Raw genomic sequence first — 26,408 nt, 5'->3', positions numbered from 1 at the left:
ACACCCGCCACTGTCAGCTGTTCCATTGACATTTGAGGTTCTGCMGAAAAAATAAGCACTTAATCCTAATTGCTGCAAGATGTCATTGTAAATCCAAAGAACATCTGCCTCCAGGCTTGCTGGTCAGATATAAGGTTTCATTTTTGTGCAAGGTAATGTGAGCCCTCAATCTGCTTTTGGCTTCACCTGTTCTTCAGGAAGTAGTCACCATATTAGCATTTATAAATTGCCTAAACATTTGCAGAAAGCAASAGTCTCCTTTATCGACACACACAGCAATTCCACAGCAATAGTCAACCCGGCCATTACAAGGTTCCACCTTGCTGCAGTGAGGAGTCTTTGATTAAGACATGAAAAAAGGCACATATGACTAAAGATCACAAGAACATCACTAGCTGTAGGACTAAATCCCAGGCAACACACTGAAAGACAGGAGTAAAGCACTTCAATTTCATAGTTGTTTAAACTAAATACAGGTGCCACATCTTACCTGGAATAAACTTCCAACTCCTGAAAAATCTTCCAGCTTAACTTGAATTAGCTTTCCTGCTGCTCCAAGAGCTACTTGGCTCTTTACTCTTCTAGGAGTCGAGTTATCTTTTGCGGGAAGTTTCTATGTTTCTGCAAGTCAACATCACTCTTCATTTGCTTGACCCTCTGCAGGGTCATGGGGAACCTTTCCAAGCCAAGCTCGACCAGGCACACAACGAGTGCCACAAGCACTTGTGGGAGCCCGGACCCAAATCAGCAGCATATTCCGGGTGCTTTGTATAGCTTCCCAAGCAGCTACTAAGACCAGGAATTACCATCTCTGGAGTCTGAAAAGGTGCTAAGTAGTTGTTAGCTTAGTTCACAGAAGGCATCAAGGCTCTCCCTTCCTGGATGGCTGTTAGATGCTGGCCAAACTCCCCATTTCCTACTGGCTTTCTTCTCAAATACTTGTACAGCAAAAGCCCCCCAGGCAGCAATTGCTTCAGGCTTCAGCAGTTCCAGGGTAGATAAACAGTGAAAAACAGCACTGTTACAGCTCAGTTACAGTCCAAAGATTTCACTGCATGCCAAACAGATTTTCTGATTATACATATGCATTAGTTTGCAAGGATAGCAGAACTCAGCTCTGCCTGAAAATAAAGGGGGCTCCAAATATTTGCCATGGAGTGGTTCCCCCTCACTCTTCACTGAGTGGTTCCTCYTAACAAACACACTGCTATAATATAACAAACACACTGCTCACTTCYACCTGATGGTTGGTTATTTGACCAAGTTCCTTGTGCTTTCCACTGATCAGCTTTCCAAGTCACCACCCATATCTCCGAGACTGCTGGGTTTTGGTCACACAGCCTTGCTTCACTGCTCATCTTTCCCAAACTAGTTCTGAGAAACTCTTCATGAAGCCACACTCCTTAAGCAGCCCTGACCTCTCCTTACTTCTCCCAGCTAAAGCAACACCTGCCTTCCCCCCCACATRATAGAGCTTTGTCTACAACATTAAAGGCTTCCACTGCTATCTAAGAAYGACAGGGCCAAGAAGAAACTCCTTYTGCTTGTTCAACATCACCACGCATTAGTAAATACATGACTACTATTCATATATACATAAATATTAAGTTGCTAGACCCATTTGATTTGTTTGGGGAAGGAATATTTTGTGATTTTTACAGCTACTGGATCTTTTCCATTCTAGACTACACAGCCTCTGAGGAATATACACGTTATCTTTAGATAGTCAATTTTAAGGTATTTGTCTGAGGTTCTATTTTTGTCCTTAAAAACCCCCTCTTAACACAGAAAACTTACAATTAAGCAACATAAGGCTATGAGGCCTCTAGTTTCATCACAGTATCTTTTAAAATGGATTGCTACATCAAACAAGTTTACTTATCCAGTGAGGATGTAATTGGAAAAAAAATCAGCCCCAAGTTCCATCTGAGTAGGCTTGTCTTCTCCCCCACTTTGAAGGGCAAAATGAGATATATACACATTGAGATATACAACATGACACCTGCAATCAAACACTAGGCCAAATACTTGTTCTGAAACTCACACAGCTCACAAGACAGAAGAACCCAAAGCTTGAGATCAAGAAACAGAAAAAAGAGACCATATCTGACTCAAAGACCCCAAGCAGAAAATGCTTGAAGACTATAGACGACTAGAACATATGACCACAGAGGAAGGAGCCATCTTGAAGTCTTCCTCATTTTTCTGAGGATGGCATCTCATTGCTTCCCCCACTCCCCAGCTTTTTGATTTTGCCAGSTTAAAACAATATCCATTAGAAAGCTTCATGTTTTTCAAAGTAGCTTTGAAGCAGAAGGTCAGAATGGTTTTTCTCCTGTACTCTTCCTTGGTGTCTCTAACAGGACATCTCCTGCTTCTCTGCTTAAATGCATTGGACACCCATGCAACTCTACTTAAGTAAACAAAAACAGAGGGAACAGAAAAAACAATGTCTTCATTTTTCATCTTTCATAAGGAGCAAGTTCAAAGGAGAACTGTTTCGAAGCTTCTGCAAAGACTTGTTCCAAATGAATCACATTTACTTGAGCATAAAAATMATCTGAAGCATTTAGAGCGTTTGTTTGTACTACCTACAAAAGAAAGAATAAAGTGGTAAATACTACCTACTAGGCCTTAAACTGACAGTTTTATAAAAATAATGTAACCTSTTCTGAATTCTTAGGGATCAGTGAAACATGTTATACCAAAAATACTACTGTTTTTGCCTCAAACTAGCCATTTTTCAGTTGATGATTCTCTAGTCAGCTTTGTCACAAGACTCCAGTAGATTACACAGTGTACTAACATCTAGAAGCCAAACATCCCTCACATTGCTACAATGATTTAAGAATTATACTAATAACCAATTTTATTTCAAAGTTTAAATGTTAGATAAGCTACAACCTGGATGCTTGGCCAAGTCACTACCATAGAATTAAATTCTCACAACAAACCAGCAGCCTAGGATAAAAACACCTGCAAGAGTCTCAAAATACTGCCAAGGTAGTCTACACTTGAAAATTGGTAAAGTCATTTTGTACCCTGTATAATGTCAGCTGATACAACATAGTAACTACCAGCAGAGCCCCTCTTTTGGCAGCAAGGCCTTCTGCCGAGTTAACCACTCATGAGGTGCTGAGGAGAGAACCAAGTCTGCGAGATAAAAGGTTACGGACTGAAACAAGACACTGCACCACGCAAGGGCCCTGCCAGATATGTCCCTACATCTGCTGACTGCCTAGCACCAACCGAGCACAAGAGCAGCACAGCAGCCTCTTGCCATGACTAGGAATCCTCCCACTTCCCAAGACAGGARACTTCTGGACTTGGCTGCTCTCCAAGTCCAGTTGGAAGAAGGCCACACGCCGTAGCCCAGTAATCCTGCAGCAGTGCTTGAACAAGTCCAATCGGGAGACTTGTGCACAGCCTTCCAGATGGCATTTGAACAGCAGACCTTCATAGATCTTGAGTTCTTATATAAACACAAGTTTTTTTTTTAATAAACATGGAAAGGCTAAAACAGCAGCAGAACATACATCCCAACTGGACTGAAAGTCTTAAGCTATTTCATTATTGACTGTTCCTTTCTTAAAGCTATTTTTGATATATCCCCTTGCTAGAACACCAAGGCACAAAGCAGCATCTTGCTTGGTGCAGGCTACCAGAACAAATCGGGATAGCTGTACTTCTACCTCTGCATTGATACTGAACTTGGGTTTTCCAATTTCCCATTAATTCCACTCTGAATATGCTACATTACAGCTTAGGTTTTTTCCTCTCTTCTTTTGCACCTTTCAAAATAGGGCCATTAAGAACTTTAAACACCTCTAAGATTTTACTGGTGCGACTCCTAACAGTAAAACAAACKCTAGGGGAATAATGTAGTACTTGGGTTAACTATGTGGGATAACTGCTATCCCAAGACATAAAACAATTTTAGCTCTAAGGATCCATTTCAGCTTAAAACGCTCGTCAAGAAAAGAATGACCATGAGTCTTCATGTCCATGCTGCACAGATGCTGCACTCACTGCTTGAGTATCAAGGCACATGGTTCACCAAGCTGCATGCAACTTACATATACACGTATATATTATATATAATATTATATTCTTATATATATTCTTATATATATTCTTATATATCACCAGATCCTGTCTTCTTAAAGAATTGCTTTTTAAAGGATCTCTCTAATTCATCCTTTCACATACACAACCATAACCACATTTTAGAACTTCTGCTTTCAACAGGAGCAATTGCTATTAGCTATCCAACTAAGCTGGCCAACATCACATACAAACAAAAAATTTCTGTAATCACCTCATATGGGAATGTTTAATTCACATAACTGCTCATTCTATGGTTGTTTCAGTTTAATTACCCCTGTCATGGTCAAAAAGAACCAATGAAAGCATCAATAAAGGACTACTAGCAATACTAAAAACTCATCTGCAGTAAATATTTAAATATATAAGGCTAAATAGAAATTAAAGACTAAAAATGTACTTGATATTCAAAAATTTTAAAGCTGCTGCAACTTGCAGCACAGAACATTTCCATATATTACTTGATCATTAAGTGTTTCCAGCTGCGAAAAAGAATCTGCARCCAAAACACATCTGACTGCCTCAGGGAAAAGGTTCCCAGAAGAGGCCCCACTGTCAGATGTCCTCCCTTCCAAGGGGCACCAAGGTGCTCGCTCCTCCTCAACGCCAGCACACAGCTTCTGCCTGCACTGAAGCCATGGGCAGGGCAGCAGATGTCTGGGCACACTGGTGAATCAGCAGGTTTTTGACTGGTCTTGCCCATGTTGAATGGGCAAGGTGACCATGTGCCACTTCTCAGGGAACTTTAGGCTATGCAGCAAAAGGAAAAGACTTATTCCTCTCACGGGCTGTACTATTGCTCCTAATAGGTGAATCTTGTACTTCAAGTTATGCGAAATCCAACCTTAACAAACAGCCTAAGAACAGAGGAGTGTGCAAAGAGATACATTTTAAAGCAAGGGTCATCATTTCTCTCCAAACTGCTAGATTTTATAAGTATTTCTCTCCCTCTGTGCATGCACATACCATCACATGTGTGTATATCATATGCATAAATGGAAAGGTGTGTGTATATCATATGCATAAATGGAAAGAGAAAGGAAAATGAAGAAATGGTTACTTTTCCCAACTACATATCACTCTTGCACTCTTCATTATTATACCACAGCTTAAGTGTTGCATAGAACTGTATTACAGAAAAGCCAAAATATCAGTCATCACTGCCTGCCATCAGGACCTTGCTGTTTAGATCACAGTCATATTCTATCATCCCCCCAAGCAATACTTCGGTCACATTAGGCAACTACATATTTAATTAACTGAGGCTGAAAATGAAAAGGAACTTTTAAGTAAGCAATTCCACATAGTTGCTGCTTTTTAAACCACAAAATGAAAGGCTGCTTCGTTGCTGTTCAGTTAGYGGTAGCAGCAGCAGCAGCTCCTCAGGCTTCTGAAAAAAGAAGTAAAAAAATTTTAAAAGTCTAGGAGCAATAATTCAGCAGGTTACTGTTTAAAAATTGTGAGAGTACTGAGGACCACCCCACCCCAGGTCCCAGGATAAAAGACTGCATAATATCATATCACTTTAGACACTGTCTCAAACCAGATGATTCTATAGAGCTCTCAAAAAGTTAAAATTGAACTTGAATACATCTTCCTCCAGCGGGAAGTGTCAGTGCCTCAAATCAGTTTTCAGGGCTCAAGTAAAGGAGGTAGAAGTCTTCYGCTTCAGTTAAAAATGGCGTTATAAAGCACAAGAGTGAGACCCGAATCTGGCCCCTTCTTTTCAGCTTGACACTGGCTAAGGTCCCCAATTCATTCCATGAACTGTCCAAGTGATGGTGCTTGCTGCTGGGTCCTATATGAACTTCGATACCGATTTTATACAGAACATGCACAAAACTAGCAGAAGCAACACTGCTGTGCAAATTCCTCATCCATATGAGAAGCTCCACAGCTCTTTCCCAGAGAGGCATTTTTTGTGCTTGCAAAGAGCAGACCGTCTGGAGCGATGACACTGGTCTGCAAGAGCCCCACACAGAAGGTCAGCAACTACAGGGCCCAAGCAGAAAGGACAGACATTTCCCTKCCCCAGTCTAAGCAGCTCAGGAAATCAGAACTGCAGTTCCAAACTTTGGAAGGGTCTTTATCCACCAACACAGGATTGTCAAGCACAAGCAAAAAGAAACAGCACTTGCCCCTTGAAATTAAGATCAGCAGCAATCTAATTTAAAACAATAATTCACAGTAGGTCAGAAGAAAAAGCACCTTCTTCTCTGGCCACAGACACAAACAGAAGTGCAAGTCAGATGACCCTTCAGAAGCCACTTGGAAATGCAGGCTTTTGCCCCTTGCAGCCTTGCTTCAGCTCATAGCTGACAGCTTTTATTTGCTCACTTTAGTGAGTGAGCTTAATTGCAGCACTAGAAGGGATTTTTTTTTTGTTGTTATTTTGGGGACTTAAAGTCAAGTACATAATAGACACAGAAGTAGCACTCAGAGATTACTGCATATACTGGAGACTTGGCTGCAACTTRTCATAAGAGTTTGGGTCACCGCTCATCTTCACTGAGCCCAGAATTATTGGTCTTACTCCCATCCAAAGCTCCAAAAGGGCAGAGCTGTGTCCAGCCRTGGGGCAGGGGGGAGGCAGCCCTGTCATCACCCCAGGCCCAAGTCTTTCCCCTATACCATGTCCAGCCAGTTTATTATTCAGCCTGAAAGAACTGGTCCTGGGATCAGCAATCGATTCATTTCCATATGCTCAGACTATTGTTTGATTTGTATATGTMGATTTTCAGGGGTGATTTCCCAGCTATTGTCAAGGCCATTAGAAACTATCTTTCTTCCCTGTTGTCTAGGTSTATTAGCATGGAAATTTTCATATAAATTCAGACAACCAAATCATGTGAAGAGCTGGTTCCTAGCACGAGCTCTATTATTTGTTATCTCTTTACAAAGAGGGGAGAGGGGAAAAAAATAAGTCTTACCACATCCTAATTAGATCTGTAGAAGAACCACAAGGACTATGCTCTATTCCTACTTTGCAGCTCTTCTCCAATATATACTTTTTWAAATTAATATAGGAAGCTCACAGCTACAGACATAATTACTCATTACTCTTTTCAAGACGCAGGAAAAAAGATACAAGCATGCTCAGCCATAACCAAATAAGGCAACTAAGGGATAATTTAAACCCAGCCCTCTGATTCCAGCATTCGCTGAAAGATTGGAGAAAAGTCTTCCTCAAAAACACACTGCAACTCCTAATCTGCACCCGGGCAACTGCTCCCTGGGCAATTTTTCCATTTCTATCTGGTCCCTCTTAGAATCTTGTTTTAATCCTGAAATAGATCATCCCCTATGAGATCGGGAAGGGAACCACCTCTGAAAAGTCAAATTGAGCAGGTTTCAAACCAAGGTAGACACAGTAARAGTCTTTGCTAGGACTCGTTCACCATACAGCCTTTATGCCTTACAGGGAAACACAGGTAACGACACATACCCAAAGACCAGCCCTTGACACAAATCACTCTCTTAATCCCAGGGACACCACCTTGAGTCAAGAGCACAAGGATAAGCTAGTACAGTTTGAGACAACTATCTTCTCATATCCAGATTTTTCCTTGGCACAACAGAAAATCCTGGCTGCTGTGATGAGAGCCTCGGTGTCCTCTTTTGGGAGGAAGGGCACAGCGGGAAGGCACTGCTCCAAGGGTGGAGCAACTCCTTCAACTGCACCCACCACTAGCACCCAGCGTGGCCCCAACTTTTTGGCACTTGTTAATGTGYAATTCTTGTAGCTGACTGGGGAAAAAGCATTCCAATTAACACACAGATTTTTCARCATAAGTTCCATTTGAGACTTTCAGGTGACTTCAAGATGATGATGCAGGGTAACTATTAAAAAAAATCACACACATACAGCACAGTAGATTATGTGTACTGAGAAAGAGGACAACCTCAAAGTGTTAAAAACCACTGCTTTGACATCAATTGATTACATGTAATAATCAGTACTGCTTAGAGATGCTTTAAAAATTATCACCATTAAAGGCCTCAAATTTCAAAATGCTCCAAAAAAACCCAAAATATGGACCATAGTTAAATGCCACAGCCCTGTAAGAAAAGCATAAATAGAAAAGCTTAAATTCAGTGGAGAACAAAGCAAAAATATTACACATTAACAGCCCTGACCTTAATCATTTTAGTCTCTCAAGATCTGCAGAATTGAAGAGAACAAACAGCCCATTTCTTCTGGGAATGTTTGAAGGAGTGCAACCGTGGCTGGCACAGGAAGCTGTACTTGCTGGGCTGGCACCTTCAGCCTGCAGCCTACTTCTGTCCTGCAGCTGTGGAGTAGGGAGCAACAGGGATTTCTCATGTCAGCAAAAGAGGATGGAAGCACCTTATGCACTACATACTACATATTATTCTCCTCTCCCTAAACTGAGACGCCYTCTCAGGCATCTATCATGGCAATTTTATATTCCCAAGAGCAGAGCAAACAAGAGCTCCTCCAATGCAGGCAGTGTAGTCGCAGCCTGCCTGCAGCACGAGCCCACTGAAGCCCTGGTGGGAGAACAGACAAACCAGATCAAGTAGCACTTATCCATATCATCTTTTTGTTTTAAATTAAAACAGTCTTCTATACAGCAAGTAACTGAGTTGTGAGAAAAAACCTCAAGTACTTTTTTCAGATTTTTGGAACAAGTAACACTGATTTTTCTATTAGCATCATCATCAAGATGATCAAACATAAGTTATAACTACATTAAGAAGCATGGACAAAAAGGTTCCCTAGCGCTTAAGACAGCTAGCCATCTCCCACGTTCTCAGCCTCTCTAGGCTGCTTCTCTGCAGGCCATGGCACRCGCTCCATGCCGCAGTAGCGGCCTCTGAGCCCTGGCAGCACCCAGCGCCTCTCCACCAAGGGGCCACCAAGCAACACCAACACCACGCTAAAGCGCAAGGAAGGCCCGACTTACAAACAGTCTCCACCTGGTCTAACACCTCACATAAAGGACAGTAGGGTGACCAAAGACACAGTAGCATCTCCACATATTCCCTGCCATCCAGCTGGGGTAAGTCCAGTCTCACCACAGTCCAGCACTAAGAGCCTGCAAATCCTGGGCCCAGGACTTGCTTCTCTTACTTTTGATTTATTCTACACTTAAATTCTTGCCCTCTGCACCAAAGGCCTTCTTTAGAAGATGTCACCTCTTATAGCAGATCAATTAATTGCTTTTGAAAACACATTTCTATGTATACACCATTTTAAAAAATGATTTATTTTGACAGGTAGTTATATGACCAAGTTGCACCACGGTGCTCCTAATCTGCTGCTCAAGTGAGAGCTCTTTACAGGGTTTCTTCCAGAGCGCTGAAGGTGCTTGCAGAACATGAAGCTCCAGTCGCAACCCGGGCCAAAGCTCTGGGGAGCAGGACAAGGGCGGCTCTGTGCAGAGCGAGGAGAGCAGGTCAGCACGGAGCCCTCCCAGAGCCACTGGTGACACAGGGCTGCCTACCCAGCGCCAGGGGCAGCCCAAGGATCACGCAAAGCTGCCTCTCCCCCCAGGATCTCAAGGCAGACAGGGCTCCTCCTGCACTGCCTGCACCTCGGCCCCAAACATCTTTCACATAACACTTCTCAAACACTTAGATTGGGCTGGTTGAGCAAGATGGGCAAGCCCTGATGTTAGAAACATGACTTGATTCTTCTTTTGGAAGACACCCCTGCTGTCCCTTCTGTCCACAATCCTCCTGTCTCACAAGCACCACCGAGCTACCAGGCTCTTGGCAAGGCCTGTGCAGCTTCCAGCAGCAGGGCTGTGACACACAGCATGACAAGCACCTCACAGCTGCACCTGCAGGGTGGGAAACCTAAGCACCTTCAACAGGGCACCTAACACAAACAGAAAATTTAGCAGGAGGCTGTTCTGACAGAGCAATGGCTTCAAATATTTCTTGATTAATAAATTTCCTTTGAAAAATTAAATTTAGGAGTCCACTACATTTGGAGTCCATCAACCTTTCAGTTATTAAGCAGCACAGATTTAAATCTATARCCCATATTTAAAGGCATTTAGAGAGCTCACTGACAGTAAGGCACCACAGGAATTGCTGTGACTTATATTAAGCTCACAAGTGCCAAGGCACTCGGAATCACATGCATCACATTTACATTCCTTTAGCATGAAGAAAAAGCCCARTAGTCTTGCAGCTGTGGTCCAATCCATCCTCAATTCCAAATTTCATTAAATGCAGTACATCAGAGGTGAAAAACAGCTGGTGTGCTAAGGCAGACTACCAATTTAGTTGCTTTACTGAAAAATGATTAGGCTCAGAAGGTTAAATGGGTGTTAACTGGGTGCAATTTGTTAAAATTTGATTTAGGATTCCCAGAGTACTTCCCATTGCATGCAAATAATGGGGAGGTGTTTAAGTCATGCAAACCCTTAAACAACTGAGCTCCATGGTAGATGGAAAAGCCAAAGCAGTTCAACTGACGTTTTTTTTTAAATACAGGTTTTTTCTTATAACATTTCTCATRGTATTCCTTGCACTGAATACATGTTAGATGGGTAATCAAAATTCTTGCCTCAGGATAATTATTATTTTTGTCTTGATTAATAGTGAGGGATAATTATAGCACATAAAAGTCATGAAGCATGTCAAGTTTAATGCCTTAAGAATGTGATGTGTGCTTAACACCACATTGAGATTATGTAGCAGCTGAAACACACACCACAAAAGCTGGTACRCAGATGGAAGGGCAGGAAATAAAAACTAAGGTGAAAACAAAACTAGGAAGGTGGATAACTGTTGTCTTGACACAAGATTGCATGAAAGCACAAGAAAAGCACCAACTCCAAGGGGAGGCAAGAAGATGAGAAGAGAAACTGAAACAACGGCCGTGCTCCAATTTGATGAGAAGGGAGCCCAAGGAGAACAGCTTCATACCCGACGGTGGACGAACCCCTTTTTAAAGCACTTGGGGAACACCAGCCAGGTGCTGCCCCCACGGCCAAGTGCCCAGCGCATAAAAGGCTTCTTCCCGCAAGAAGGCTGGAGCCTTGGACACAGCAGTCCTGAATCACWGCGCTTGAGCGGCCTCTCCCACCATCACTCAAGGTGCTGTTTCTTTAGTTGTCCTCCTTCACTGAATCTTGCTGATCCTGTTAGCCTACATCTCTCAGTAGTCAACATTCACTCCATCCACAAGACAAGGCATTTCCAAGGAAGCCGGGAGTCCCGGTTGCTGGAGCACAATTTAACAATATATTCACCTCCCATTTGAGGATCTCAGGCACTGAAGCAGGGTCTTCTCAAACTGCTTCTACTGTAAGAACCTCTCAGTATCAGCTTATCAAAAAAAATCATGGAAAGAGAACCACTTTACCTCGTTGCCATACTTTGCTATCATATCTCCCTGAAAATCAGTTTGCATCATTCAGCAGAGCCTATACCTAAGAAGGAAGAACATCAAGAGAAGATAATTGAGACATTAATTCAAATTAATACATCCTAAAGTCTGCCACGTATAGGCATAAATTGAACTGCTATTACCTTTCCATTACTAATCCATAATCCATATTTTGATAGTTGTTTATATGCTAAGTGGCTTGTAACCTTCAAATGAAGCAATTTCAGAGTAGTTACTTCTCTGCTACAYTTCATTGTTCTTCCTGATGACAGACTACCTTGCCAAATGGTAGACTGCAACACAATCTTTTTGCAGGTCAGTACATGAAATTGCTGGTTTAAAACAAGCAGTAGTGTTTCAATGATTTCATAAGTTAGTCTYCCCTCAAAAAAAATCCCAAAAGGCAAAAACAGAAGTAAAACTATAAGAGACATTAGTTTACTACTGATACCATTAATACTGATAAGCTGGAAAAAGCATTTAGGTCTATCAGCATTCCTTTAAGATGTTTCTAGTTTATCCCAAGAAGAATATCAAATGCTTAGGCTCAGATACAAGAAACACCTTTTTTAAAATTTCAGTATTCATGTCCTGGCTTGTTTTGACTAGTCATATTTCTCATTTATCCTCAATATATTCAAAGTAATAAAGGATAGTGCATTTTATCTTCCTATTCAGGGCATATTTTTAATGTTAATACATATATTCAGTACATTCTCCCTTTTCTACTGATTAATAATTTAGTCTTATCCTTGAAGAAATAACTTTTTTCCAGTTTTATGACATTTGAAAATAAATGATTTAATGATGTGGAAAATGGTCTTTCATTTTGTTAAGCCAGATTATCATTTTACATGTTTTGTAGTATTTGGACACTTCCCCCTAGAAAAAATGATTTAATGAAATCAGTTGGCATACAGTAGGTGCACCAAAGAAATCACTGTAACATCTGTACAACACCACCAAGCTTGAACTGTCTGTCTCAAGTGTTTCACACACTAGAAGACAAAACCCTAAACACAGTAACTCCAAGGCTTAGTCAAGCCAAAGGGAATCGCACACAAGGAAACAGTTTACAGAGCCTTAACTCCATCTCTGTCATTTATCATCCCTGATAAACAAATATAAAGCTATGCACCAAGTAAAAACTTACAGTTGACACCAAGTTATCCAATTCAAGGGATATATTTCCCTTGATAGAGAGTTTTAACTAATCATGCAAGATGGTCTGCACTATAAAACTTTCATCTTCCATCACATACAAGGAAACACAACTGCACATTAACACCCATCTGAATGAAAAAATTCAAGGACAAAGTACACTGAAGCATGTGACACTTCCACACAGAATCACAGAACACTTGAGGTTGGGAGGGACCTCTAGAGATCATCTAGTCCAAACCCCTGCTCCAGCAGAGACACCAGAGCACAGGGCAGCATCCAGACAGGTTTGGAAGATCTCCAGAGAAGAAAACTCCACAGCCTCCCTGGGCAGCCTGTGCCAGGGCTCTGGCACCCTCACAGCAGRTATACCTCACATGTATCTAATTTAGCTCTATATTTTAAAATAGTATTGCTAGCATATAATAGTCCATTTAGAATTTCAAACAGGAGTAACACTGATCATGAGATAAAGATGCCAAAATTACATCTTGGAAGAGACTCTATTGTGGCCATTTAGCAAACATTTACACTTAATAGAACTCAACTGAATATAAAGTTTGTCTACCCTACATTAACTTTTAATTAGAACATGATGTATAATAGATCCTACCAAGCACTCYGTATTATGAAATTCTCTAAGTGTACTATTTAAATAATACAAGTAGTGATCATTTTCTCAAAAAAAATGAGAAAAGATACATTTTAATAGAATATTCAGCTACTACAGTAAAATTACTTTCTTGAGTCTACTCATTCTCAGCCTGTAAAGGTTTTTACCAATTACAAGGAAGTTTCATAAGATGGTTCCTGGCCTTAAAGAGCAGCCACGTCTTGATTCGCTGAGGACCTGAATGAACACAATAAGATTTACTAAGGTATCCACTCTGGAGCATAAACTGGAATCTGGTTGGAAACTCACTGTAAGTCATTAAGCTTTAAAAGAAGAGCAAGTCAATTTGCTAGGCTAGACAGTATTTGATAAACACAATCTGCAGCTCTGTAGGTCARGCCAAGTGCAGTGCTAAGGAGGCTGGTCAGGCAGTGAGGCAGGGACCAACACGCATCCTTTCACCCTCCTGCCCCTGACCCCTCTCTCCTACCTCCTCACCTGCACAAGGAGGCAGCCCCTCATTCAAGGTTTCAGAGACAGGAGATGGGAGACAGGCAGAAAGAAGTGCCCAGACATGGACTCCATCACACCTTGGCCTCAATGAGCCAAAGGGAGGAATCTGAGGAATTTGCATTGGAAGAGGGAAGAGGTGATGTTAAAACACAGAAATTCAAGTTAATACAACAAAGAAAGAACAAGGGAAGAGGGACAGGAGAATGCAAGAAAGCCAGGCTGTTTACTAATAAATTTTAATGATAACAAATAAACCCAGACTTGCTTCAGTGCAATTTTAGATACAAGCATAATACATAGTTTCAAGTGGAGGTAATTACAGAGTAATTCTACCTGATAAAACTGCATATGGGAAAGGCACTTTTAAATTACATTAGACAGTTGAGTCCTTCATGAGTCCTTCACAAATCTGTACATTCAAGGGGTACAATCAGGAGTCATCAACCTAGCTGAAACTAGCTAGCTAAAACAGTTCTTAATACTAATACTCCCACCAACACAAATTACTAAATCACATTTAAATGAATGGTTTGTCCTTGTGACAAATAAAAAATAATTAAGACTAAGTTTGAATCTGCATCTAATCTCTCCAGTAGCACATCTAGTCTAAAAACTCMCATCTTGGGACCCAAACTCATCCACACTCCTGTATCAACACACTGAGCTAAGRTCAACAGCAGTATCATGAGCTCTTCTACAGATTTGCCATGGCTATCACAAGCCTGGACTAAAACTCTCCCTTAGCTTTTAATAGTAAGTAAATAGGCAAAGAAGATCCTGCCCCAGGATTGCTGGAGGCCACACAAACCTGGAGGAGCTGTTATTTTGATCAGAAGGTGCACAAAATAATGCTAATGGATCCTACTAGAAGCCAGTTCGCTCTTTAGCAGTAGAATTATGTTTCTATCACTCTTCACAATTAATTTCTGTATGCAAAGTGGTAGAAGGTCACTKAGGGAATCAGTGATTAGAAATGAAAAGGAAAGAAGGGGAAGGGCTTTTAGGCACACAGTGGTCACAACCCACATCAGTGTCACTTTACATAACTCAAGCAGCCTTCTTAAAAAGGCAAGAATAAAAACAGTCCTTCTAGAATGAGCACACTTTTYTCCACAAGCAGCCCATGGTTTTCACAGGCACCCTTTGATTTTCATTAGAACTGACCAAAGGGAGCAGCCAGTTGGTTTATTTTAACACAAAGGGAAGCGTTACACCCACACCATTCACTCAGCTTTCTGTGCATCTTTGCTGCAACCACAGCCAGCAGCAGCACTCCAGTGCTCAAGGGCTGTGCTAGTACTGCACTACTGGAGCTGCTCTGCTTCCCACGGGATGGAGACCAGGAATCCCAAGGCCCAGTCGCTTTAACACAACTTGTAGGGCTCCCCGCCTCGACCACAGTCCCCGCGGCCAGGGTGGGATGCGCGCTCACATGGCCACGCTCAGGCACCCGCTGCTCCCTGCTACCCTCGCACAGGGAGGGTGCACTTGGACGCTAGCCACAAGCTTCTCTTCGTCATTAGGATGGCAAGAGGGTTTGTCAGTAGATCTAATAGCAATTATGGACATGTCACCACCTGCTTATCTAGGGAAAGCAGAAGCTGCCCCACAGCAGCCTGGCAGCTCCAGCCGCAGCCCCCAGCCTCCCACGCAGGGCTTCTGTGGGAGCTGTGGGGCCTGCCCAGAGCCTGCAGCACCCATAGCCTCCAAGAAGAAAACCCTGGGAAGACTCTCGCCAGGAAACTCCAAGTCTGTCCTTCTGTCACTGGCTCACTGAMTATTACCTGGCAACTCCAGTTTCACCAACATTTTGCTCTCCGTAAAGTTTCTACCGCTCATTTACACTRTTGGTAAAATATTGCCCTACCTACTGCTCACACAAACATTCCTGCTTCTGGGCAAGAAACCAGGTTAGCTCCTCTGCCTTACGTTTTCTTCCCTTTTTTTTTTGAATTTAAAATGGAAAAGGTCACTCAACACAGAATGCAAGCAATATATTAATGCAAAGGAATAAATCAAAAGCAGAGCACCTGATTTTGAACATTCCTAAAACTTAATTTATTTTAAACTGCTGCCAGAAAGTTGCATTTTTTCCCCCTGACATTATTCTGATTCATACTTAAGTACATCTTTTATAATTCTGAAAGGCATAACAGTTGGCAATATATCAAAACAAAAGCTGGAACCTCAGATATTCCATTTCTCTCTTTTACAAGCCTCAGTAATATTACTTAACAAGCAAGAGCTGCCTTCCTTCGTCAGTCTCCTATTCATTTCAGAGAGGAAAAATATACTCYTTCAAGAGCAGAACATTTGAATATCTACAGTTTTGGAACTCCTRCCTGACTGGAAAGAAAGGAGAAAGAACCAGCAACGTTTTAAATCAATACTTCATCAAGCAGCCATTTTACACTGTGCACAATTTCATTGGCAATTCTAAAGAGAGAAATACCGTGAAAAGGAGTTAAGTATTTAGGGAATCCTGAGGGGCAAAAACTTTAYCCCATAAGCAAGACCATGCACAAGACCTGACAGCAGGTTTCCCCCTTCGCCAACCATGCACCTCTAAGAATCACACAGAATTTTGATTGAATACACTCATTTGAGAGGCATATTTTTATGGTACTTCCATAGAGTGGAAGAGCCCATTTTAACTTGCCATATGAAGGGAGAGGTGTTAAAAGTCAAAAACTAGATAACTTTCAGCTGTGATGAGACCACATCATTCCATCAGAGGAATATTTCACTGTTGTCAGCAAGGCTCCTGATCTATCTTGAAGACTGTGCTAGAGGACAGCAGTCATGATTTAGGTAGCTACATGGTGTCTAGAGCTCAGAAAAAAACTACAGCCCTCTTCCAGGGATGGAAATTGCTCCATGACAAGCAGCAATAAGGGCACGGGTAGGAGTAACAGCCTCAATGGAGCACAGCACATAATTCTGTCCGAAGGTGCTTTCTCTTTAGGGACCTGTTTCCTTCCCTTTCATAAAGGGGCACAAACTGGATGGGACAGGAGACCCATGAAACCWTAAATCCATCACAGCAGGGTTGCTCAGAGCACCTCAGTGCAAGATGAGCAATGAGGGACRAAGGGCAGAAGGCAGCTCCTAGGAGCTCATGGGCACACGGACAGCCTTGTCCTCGCAGGCTTTCTCCAGGACAGAAGCTCCTTCCCCTTGATGACTTATTTTACCCTCTCAAGGTCACAGAAGCACCATGATGCTTCACTCAGCAATGGCCAGACCCTGCTTTCAGATTACATTTTCTATACAGCCAAGAGGAAGGAACAGTTAAAATATACAGCTGTGGGTGTCTGCTTGTGGGTGTCTACTTGGGTGCTAGTGCAAAGAGAGGTGAAGCTGTCCCTGCATGGCATCTTTAAACTTCTGGCTTCACATCCAGAGATAAAGGCTTTCTAGGAGGAGGATGGGGAAGAAGGTATATAATCAAAAACAAAGTAAGGACTTAAGAAATAAAGAACTAGTTAACAGCTACACCTCATCTTCAGTTTACCTAATATGTATAACCTATTCTAATTTATCAGAACCTCTTCTTCTTACAACGAGTTAGAAAAATATTCCTCTATTCTATAAAAGAATAGCTTACGTTTTTGCAAAGGAGATTCAAATTTTCCATTATTTAAAATGACAGCTTGAGGGATGGGGGAGAACAACAAAAACAAAAGAGCCCTCACTGAGGAGCATTCTCAAATTATTTCACGTTTTGGAACATGACAGAAATGCTAACACTAGCGGATCATCTATATATATTTATATACCCAACTTATTTCTAGCATCAAGCAGAGAGAAGACATTTCTCTTCCAACAGCTGTCTCAACTGCTTTAAAAAGGCATAAATACCGCTACGGAGGCTAAAAGCAGAAATATAGTTTGCAAGTGTAGACAAGAAGTTTGCATCTGCTACAGATTATGAAGAAAACCAGGAGAATCAGAAGTTTTTCTTGATAAGAAAATAATTTTGAAAGTCTTAGGGGCAGAGTTACTTATGCAACCAACATATGGCCCTGATGCATCACAGATGAGTTAGACTGAAACCATCATTAAGGAAAGTCCTCAGTGCTCTGTGATTAAAGGCACCTTCATAAGAAAAACACAGTTTAGGGAATAGTAACAGAATTCCTGCAGTTTCACTAGGTTTCACAAACCTAAAATATGAGCCATGGAAAACCAGCTGTGCAGCCTATGTTTTAGAATTAGTCTATGCAATCTTTAAGGCATAACCTTAATATCAATGTATGTAACAGTTTAGTCTAAAAACATTGACACCTGCCTGTATCTTCAAATCAAGGTAAACCTGTTCAGATGAAATATAAAGCTTGTGTCCATCTTGGACAAATACATGTTTTAATATAAATTCAGATATGGATTTGAGATTTTTTTGGCACCAGTTCTGGCAATGTTTGCTCACCAAGAGGCCTCATTAGTTTTCTGGAGATCCTCACACACTTGTTTTTATGACATGTATGCACGAACAGGTACTTTTTTTAGACTGTTGTCTCCAAGGACCAAAAACTTTCATTCTCTTATGTTATAATAAAACTACTATTCTGTTATTTTTAATATTGCTATTTATAGATCTGACCCCTCCCTGAAATGAATAAAATTCTCTTCAGAAAAAAATCAAAAAGCAGCTGTTCAGCATAGACTTAAAGTGATCTGAGCTACATGAACGGATCTATGAGTACACTAAGGCAAGCAAGCTTCACTGTGAAACCCCAAAGAGTCTGTTGGATCAGGGAGCAGGGACATGAATCGTGTTGTCCAGAGCAGTGGATCTGYTCACGTTGAACTGCCAGCAAGTCAGGGATGAGCCATGCATGAAAATTTTCCTCTACCATCTAATTTCAAGGATAACAAAACACATTGTAACAGCTGACAAGACCTCTTTTACATTGTTTTCCTGTTTTCTTTTTCTTTTTCCTCCTCAACTCACATCACCCAGAAAAGTAGATAAATACCTATATTTTAACCACCCCTGTTCAGGTCTTAGTTACTTTCGCACCATACAAATTCTGTCTGTGTCCTAGTTAGCACTATTCTCACACTATTYTCAACAACAGCACTATTCTCAACATTATTTCAAAATAATTATAGCAATGGCAAGTTCTAGACAGATTTTTCACCATATGCACGTTAACCAATATCATGATGAACATTCATCCAGCACCAAAAAGAGTTCCAGATCCTGACATTTTAATACCACCATACTGTGATTGCTACTGATTGCAAACAAATTCCAAAACAAAACATAACAAGCAGCAGTTTCTAAAAACCATTATGAAAAAACAAGTCAGATCTTAAAAGGTTTCACCAAGACATGCAGAAAGAAGCACTATTGTAATGGTACAGCAGGAAGCCTTGATGTATGTCTACATCACTGTGGTCAGCTCCAAAGGAGGAAAAAGTGACTGGTGGAAAAGCTTCAGGTACATAAGTGCTTCCATGAACTTGACAAAGGTTGCTAGTCATTACATAGAAACACACAGGAAGTCTGAAATATTCCCAACAATAACTCGACGTCTGGAATGCTGGACAGCCGGCAGCAGCTACCAGAAATGTCTCCATATGCCTTGAAGTTTATATAAGACTTTCTAAGAGGGGAAAGAGTCAGGGTGGAGGCATGGGAAAGTGGGAAGGACACATCCAGGAAAAGAAAATAAACACACACAAACTCCAAACATTCCCTCCTCCCCTTTCCATGCCCTCTCTTCAAACATTTTCCACATAAAAGTTCTCCCCCCCCCCCCCCCCCCACTCAAAACATGAAACACTTTCCCTAAGAACAATACAGTAATGGCCAAGGCCTGCCTCATAACACCTTGGAAAGAAAGCTAAAGGGAAGAAAAAACAACCACCAAACATACACAGCAAAACTGAGCACAGATTCTATCCGTAATTCTCCAAAAGCCCCTTGTAAAATGCCAGCCTGCTGGCCTCTTACTGAAACTCCCAAGGCCCCTGGACCCCTGCACTACCTGCAGACTGATCTCCCAAACATCCCATTAAAATTTGGGGCTATTGAGCCTCCTGCTCACTAGAGTTACTCACAAGAATTTAAGGCTGTGACAGTCCAAAGCAGTTTCACCTTATGGCTGTAAGGCAACTGTGTGTTCCTGACCCTTCCTATCAACAGTCAGGCTCCCTCCCTCCTCTTTCCCTCCTCCCACCCAGAAGCAGCAAGCAAGCGGCAATCACCAATATGAAGCACAGAAGAMAGACCTCACCAACAGCTGCCAAGTCTCCACAGGCACAGGGCAACCTGCTCCACAAGGCCGGCGCACTGCATCCCATAACCCCCTCACAGGCCAGGACAGACCAGCTGGAGATGCCGGGACACGGGGCTCCTCTCAGGCACCGCACTGGCACCGTCTCCTAAGCACTTAGCAGGCACACAAGGAACCTCCACTCTCTACAGAGCTGATCTCTTTGCATCAGCTACTAGTGCTGTGATATAAAKGAGACACAGTTGGCAATGCTGAAACTTATCTTCTCCCATGGGAACACTTGAGACCATTTTTGTATTAGGAAACTTTTACATCCTTTTCAAGCAGCATAGACATTTGTTTCACATGACTCTGTGCTCCACATCTCTTCTGCTCTTTATAAATATTGCCTTAGAGAAAAGGTCAGTGGAAGAATCTACGGACATTTATCAAGGCGACTCGGCTATAAACCATGAGCAGCTCAAGCCAGAGCACCTGAGCAGCCAGGAACAGACAAAAGCCCAGAGATGCACGATGATAAAAATGAAACAAAACCATGAACACTCAACTGACATATGCTACACACCCAAGGTGCCACCTGGAATTTTTATTGCAAGTTCATGAGAAAATTAAACAACTCTCCCCAACCTACCAATTCTTTTTGATAAGCAAGATCTGCAACTGTTTCCTCCTTTCCAAGGAGGCAGACCAGGCATGATGTCCCCTTCCTGAACAGGTTTGAAGCTTTAGCAGGTTTTGAATAGTCTGCATAACCTTTCCAGGTTATGTCTTCAATTTGCTCAAAATCCATTCAGCTATAAGCATTGCTGGAGTTCTACAAGCAGGCACATAGAAAGTCTTGAGATCTGGTACTAGCACAAAACTCTTCTTCCAGAGAAACAGATATAAAATTATAAAATAGAATAAGAGAAAGAAGTTGAAAAACAATTTGATGGGAGGCTGAATACTTAATAGATATTGCAGAGCAAGTTCTCTCTCAAACTGGAGAGCCACAGCAGGAGTGAGCACTAGGAAGAAAGGGAAAAAAAACAACACAGAAGTTAGGACCACCTGTAATGTGATTCAAAAGAGCATATAGGGTATGTGTATATTTATATGAAATGCATACACATGTATGTTATATGCACATTTAAGAGCTCTCTAGATATACATAGAGATAGATATCTAAATATATATCTATATCTAAATAGATATTTATATAGAGATACATAAATATCTAAATATATATTTATTTAGATATCTAAATTTAGATACATAAATATCTAAACATACAGAGAAAGGAGATATCTCCTTTCTGCTACATAGACACTTCACTAATAAGTAATGGAGCAAGCAGGCACTAGGCAGCAGATCTCCTGTATTGCTGGTGCAAACAAGGAGCAGCCCCTCGCGAGTGCCTTGCCTGGCTGCTATCGATGACTTGGCAGCCACAGGATGACTCGAGGGCAGCAGCAGCGTCACCACCGCACACTCCCCAGCGTCCTTCTCGCATCATCCTGCTCATAAAAGCCTACCCGGGGCTAATCAGCAGTCCCTGGCCTCAAAAACCTGGGTTAGGCTATAAATAAAAGCAACTTTTGCCCTCAGTGTATTATTTCAGTAGAACGGGTTCTCTCAGGATTAGTTAACATTAGCTTAAGATGTTTACTCACATTTCGATTGGTACCCAAAAGCTATTAGCTGAGGAGATGGCTGCTGCCATCTACTGACAACTTCCACTATGAACAAAGTACACGACATAAAACAGTCACTTAAGCAGGGTTCACACTCTGACAAGAAAATTAAGCAGCAGAACCCAGCCCACAGCAACAGGCAGCCAGGCTACACAGTGTGTCCCTCTGGATGGGGGGCCACAGGGACTTACTCTTTTCATATAAGGCACAACTGCACTGTGACAAACCAGGGCCTGGTTTACTGCCTTGCACAGACAAGTTAGCCTAACTTATTTACCAAAATAAAATATTCTGGTATTTTGAGGGGGTTGCTCCTTCCTTTTTAACACTTAGACACTCAATACTAAAGAAATGTAGGGATTTCATTTTAAACTTTATTAATGTTATGTTACATAACATTCCCTCTTAGAAGTAATACCCCAGTTTTGAGTAACTTCATCAAGAATGCCAACTCTCTGCTCTGCTTGCTGCAGCGCTGTCTTCCCAAGGGGCTGAGTTGGGAATGCATCACCAAGGGAAAGAGCATTGCACACCACGCAGCTCCTCGAGCTACAGTTGTGACCAGCAATATGATAATTTGTGCTCCAAATCATAACACAAAGTACCACCATGATTCTCTTCTGAGCAGATTCATGGGCTCTAAGAGGAACTGCAGCATGTTAAGCTTAACGTGCTGGTGTTTGTCTCGCCAGCGCAAGGTTTCTTCCGTACACTGAAAGATAGCACACAATGAGATAATTGCAAAGTAATTTAATTCCCATCTACTCAGAGGGCTATATATTATCTATCCAGCTCTCATATACAAAGCTTCAGAGCCTCTCTTGCTTTCAGCAGCACACCCGGCAAGTCTTTCCACCAAAACCAAGCAGCTGCCTGAGTCTTGTTTAAAAAAACAAAACCTGTAGCTGGCTTCTCAAAATTGTCACTTGAGTTCCACCAAAAAGCCTACAGCTGCTACTGAAGCACCTACCAACATCCTGATCTCGTGGACTTGCTCCAAAGCCCAAGCCTGCAGACATGCAGGAGCCTGTCCGCAGCCGCGCACACCCCTAAGAACACGGCACCGCCAGGACTGTCACCATCGGGGCTGCAGCAGCGTCACCACAGCAAGAGCCGACACACTGTCAGACCCCACACGAACAGCAACGAGCTCTGGCCAAGCGCACTCATCCACAGAGCCATCTACTTCCAAGACAGGTGCTGTCTTCCCACCATTACACAGTTACATCAAGTACCACAGGAATACTGGAARCCATGAACTGTGAGGATGCAAATATTTCAGTACATTAACCATGCAAAGTAGAAGTCTACCTAATTTTATTAGATAATACTTTCAAATTTGCAGTGATTCCGATTTGCTGAGATTAAGTGATTATGTATATTACCCAAGCAGAGCATTTACAAATGCAGGTCAAGGACCAGAAGAGCCTGTGATATTATCCCCTGTACAAATACTGAACAGAGACATTAATGCACAAGAAGGCGAGGGATCTAGGGACAAAAAACAAGGTCTAGGTCAAAAAAGACAAACAAAAAAACAAACACAGGCTACAAACTAATCCAAGCAATATCAGCCTGCACAAGAGGCAATGAACAGGAATACAGAGCATTACCATCAACTTTCTGTAAGCATCATAGCAAGGGATTCTCCTAGAATATAGGAGAAGATAGAGATTACTTGTCCATTTTTTAGCAAGAGCTATTCTTTAGGGCCTCCTCATAGGTTATAGACTTATTATATCGTGTCCTGGTCACAGATTTGAATCATCCTTTCAGTAGGGTAGACAGGGCAGTGGAGACTGGTAAAGGTCTCAGAAGTGAAAGCAAGGCTTACCAAAGGAAAGGTCAGACAGATGCAAAGGACAGTAACAGAGCCAAAATGCCCCCAGAAAAGTTATTTTCGTAAGCGCGCTCTAATGGGTAGCATCAAATATTTTACCATGACCAAGAGCAAGATGTTTTGTACTTGACCATGTGACTTAAGTTGATCCCAGCCCYGAGTTGTGTGGTAGCAGAGACACCAAGAGAAGACTGTCTTAAAAGCAACTTGCAAGATAGGCATACAACTGAAATGTAAGTGCTTAGAAACACATCCCTATTGAACATGGTATTAAAGTCAACAATATAAGCAGTATGAACAGAAGCAATGAACTACCTTAACTGTCAAAGGTGGTAAGTGGAAGAGCTTGACAAGAAAGATTACAGAGCTCTGATTCATGCTGAAACTGAATTCATGGCTAGAAGTACACAAAGGGATCACTGAAAAAGCAATGAAATTGYGTAAACAGGTACAGAGGCACATGTATTCATTTGCACTGAGGAATGCACATTTAAGTTGTATTTTCTCCATGTATGCTTCAGCTCTGGATGCAGCACCCCATGGATGGCCACCAGAAAGATATGGTAGAAGAAATAAGCCAAGAATGACTGGGAGGGAATGGACCGCAGGAAGCCAGAGATGAGCTAGCAGCGGGACCAGAAGACAGAGACACACAGACCTGCTCCTCAGCTTTTGCTCAGAGGGGTCATTCAGGAGACAAGCAGGGTCTGTAGCACACAAGGGACAGAAGTGGGACCAGAAATGGAAAGGACACTGGGATAGATTTGTAGTAGGTGCAGCTGTAAAGAGAGCCCTAAGAACACAGATATCAAAGAGAGCAATGGACACAGCTAGGGAAGCAGGAGAGCCATGAACAGAGGTGCAAAAAGGCAAGATTAAATCACACTTGTTCCATGAAAGAGCCAGAGAAAAGCAACAGATTAAAGAATAAAGTTAGCAGATTAAAGTAGATGCAGAAGATGAACAGGAGATAGTAAAGAGTTATCAAAGCAAGCAGGGGTAACCACAGCAGTCTGCATCATGATAGAAGCAGAAGGGAAGTTTTCACTATCTGGAGAGCAAGTCAGGAACACCCAGAGGCAAGAAAGAAGATAAATGCAGAAATCAGAGATGGCAAAAAAAAGGCAGCAGGCTTGCCAGGATCCAATTAATTGGAAAGAGATACAATCTTTCAATTCATAGTAAAAAGTGGAGCAAGCAAACAGCTATTCTCATAGCTTAGTGGTTATAAATTGTGTTTTCAAGTACTTCTGGAAAGCAAGACTGCAATGACAGTCAGCATGGGCATCTTGGTTGTACAAAGGCTCTTGGTAGCAAAAGTCTGGCCTGAGCTTGTCCTGCCAAAAACATGCAAAGTTTGGGGCTCCCTGGACTTGGAGTCAACAGAGCAGAGTTTCAGCAGAGTTGCTGAAACACCCTCTTGCCAAACTGCACRAGAAACCAGAGTTATATTCACTGATGCACTAGGCTAGGACCAACCTATGTAGAAACATTCCTCTCAGCAGAAAAATTCATTTCACTTCTTGACCAGACCCTGGCCAACATTGTATCGGTTGCTCCTGCAGTGCTTCACTTTATAGATACACACAAAGCATACGGGAAGGCAAGTTGTGTGCAACTTTCACTTCCTCCTGTGCCAAGGCTCTTGCTTTCTAATTTAGCCTACTTCCTACAGGAAATCAAAGCCTTATCAACACAGCAACATGTTTCACTCCAACTGAGGGATTATTATATTTCAGATGCCAGCTCATTTTCCTAGCTTTTCAGTTTACAGACATTACAAAACATTGTTCACACTAATACATTGTGTTTACATGCACACAGGATATTTTTTGTGAAAACATCATCACGTCTGGCAAAGATGCTCAAACTCAAAGCAAAACTGTACTTGTACCAACACTGACTCTGGCTGCTCAGGCCCTGAACTGGTAGAGAGCATGCTCTAGAAAAAGTGAAAATATTGCTGAAAAATGATTTCTAAGTACATCCTTAGCCAGAGGAGATGCTTTTATTTACAAGGTGCCCCAAAGAGATCAGTGACTTGCAGAATGTTAAACCACACACAAATATATGCAAAGAAAACTCAAACTGAACAGAAAATGCTCCACAATTGCAGCAGAGCAATCTTACTCTAAGGATATTTAAAAATACCAATTCACTTATGAAAAATCCTTGCAATCCTTGCTGAAACACCAGAGACCACACAGTGCTGATCTACTTGAATGCAGAGAAGCCTCACTGATGTATCTGCACACTTCTGACAGAGCTGACATATCCTGTGCCATGAAAACCCAACACTTGCACAGCTGCATTGCAATGCAGTTCACATCAGACCCTCAGAAGTGCCATTATTCTATTATTTCTACCTTGCGCATGATTCCGTGGTTATTAACAAGTCAATCCATAATCTCACTTTGAAGCTTCTGTCAACTGTTAATAACACATTAGACTTGTGACAAATGCTGTAACAATATAATTTATGCTAATCTTTCACAAACATTGCAAGAAGCTTGAGATTGACAGCACAAACATTTAGATTTGCTCATTAATCTTGTCTGCAAGCCTATGCTCAAAACAGTTAAAAACAGTAATCCACTAAAAAAGCAGTCTCAATGTTCACCATGTTTTACTTAAAACCTTTAGACATTTTGCRTAGAACTAGGCTGCTCTAAACTTCATTAATCCATCTGTCCATGTAATCAATGTAAAGAATTGATGCCCCTTGTTTACAAAGGGAGCTGATGGGGACAGGAAAAGTTGCATACAAATTCAAAATAGCACAACTCTGTCGCAAGTTTGTTACTACTTCTTTTCCCTAAGACTGGGTGAGTGGGGAAAAAGGATAACAATTTTACAATCACCTATGCAATTACAAGACTGCCAATTCTAAGCA

General features: G+C 41.8%; 1 long non-coding RNA gene across 2 annotated transcripts in view; it reads right to left on the bottom strand.

Moving 5' to 3' along the window:
* Positions 1 to 5,302: 5,302 nt before the first annotated feature.
* The window catches only part of LOC112950128, a 43,321-nt gene continuing 22,215 nt past the window's right edge, over positions 5,303 to 26,408 (bottom strand). Inside the window, exons 3-5 of one of the 2 annotated variants that reach the window (XR_003249961.1) lie at positions 11,447 to 11,513; positions 8,242 to 8,396; positions 5,303 to 5,494 (exon numbers count right to left, since the gene is read on the bottom strand). This is a non-coding gene — a long non-coding RNA (uncharacterized LOC112950128). The remainder of the gene's footprint in view (positions 5,495 to 8,241; positions 8,397 to 11,446; positions 11,514 to 26,408) is intronic. The other variant, XR_003249962.1, reaches the window with a different exon arrangement.

The sequence above is a fragment of the Nothoprocta perdicaria genome, unplaced genomic scaffold (genome assembly GCF_003342845.1).
Source record: "Nothoprocta perdicaria isolate Ctin4 unplaced genomic scaffold, notPer1 scaffold_31, whole genome shotgun sequence".
In the NCBI taxonomy this organism is placed as follows: domain Eukaryota; kingdom Metazoa; phylum Chordata; class Aves; order Tinamiformes; family Tinamidae; genus Nothoprocta; species Nothoprocta perdicaria.
The sequence above is the reverse complement of the archived record's forward strand: the minus strand, read 5'-3'. Positions and strand labels throughout refer to the sequence as shown.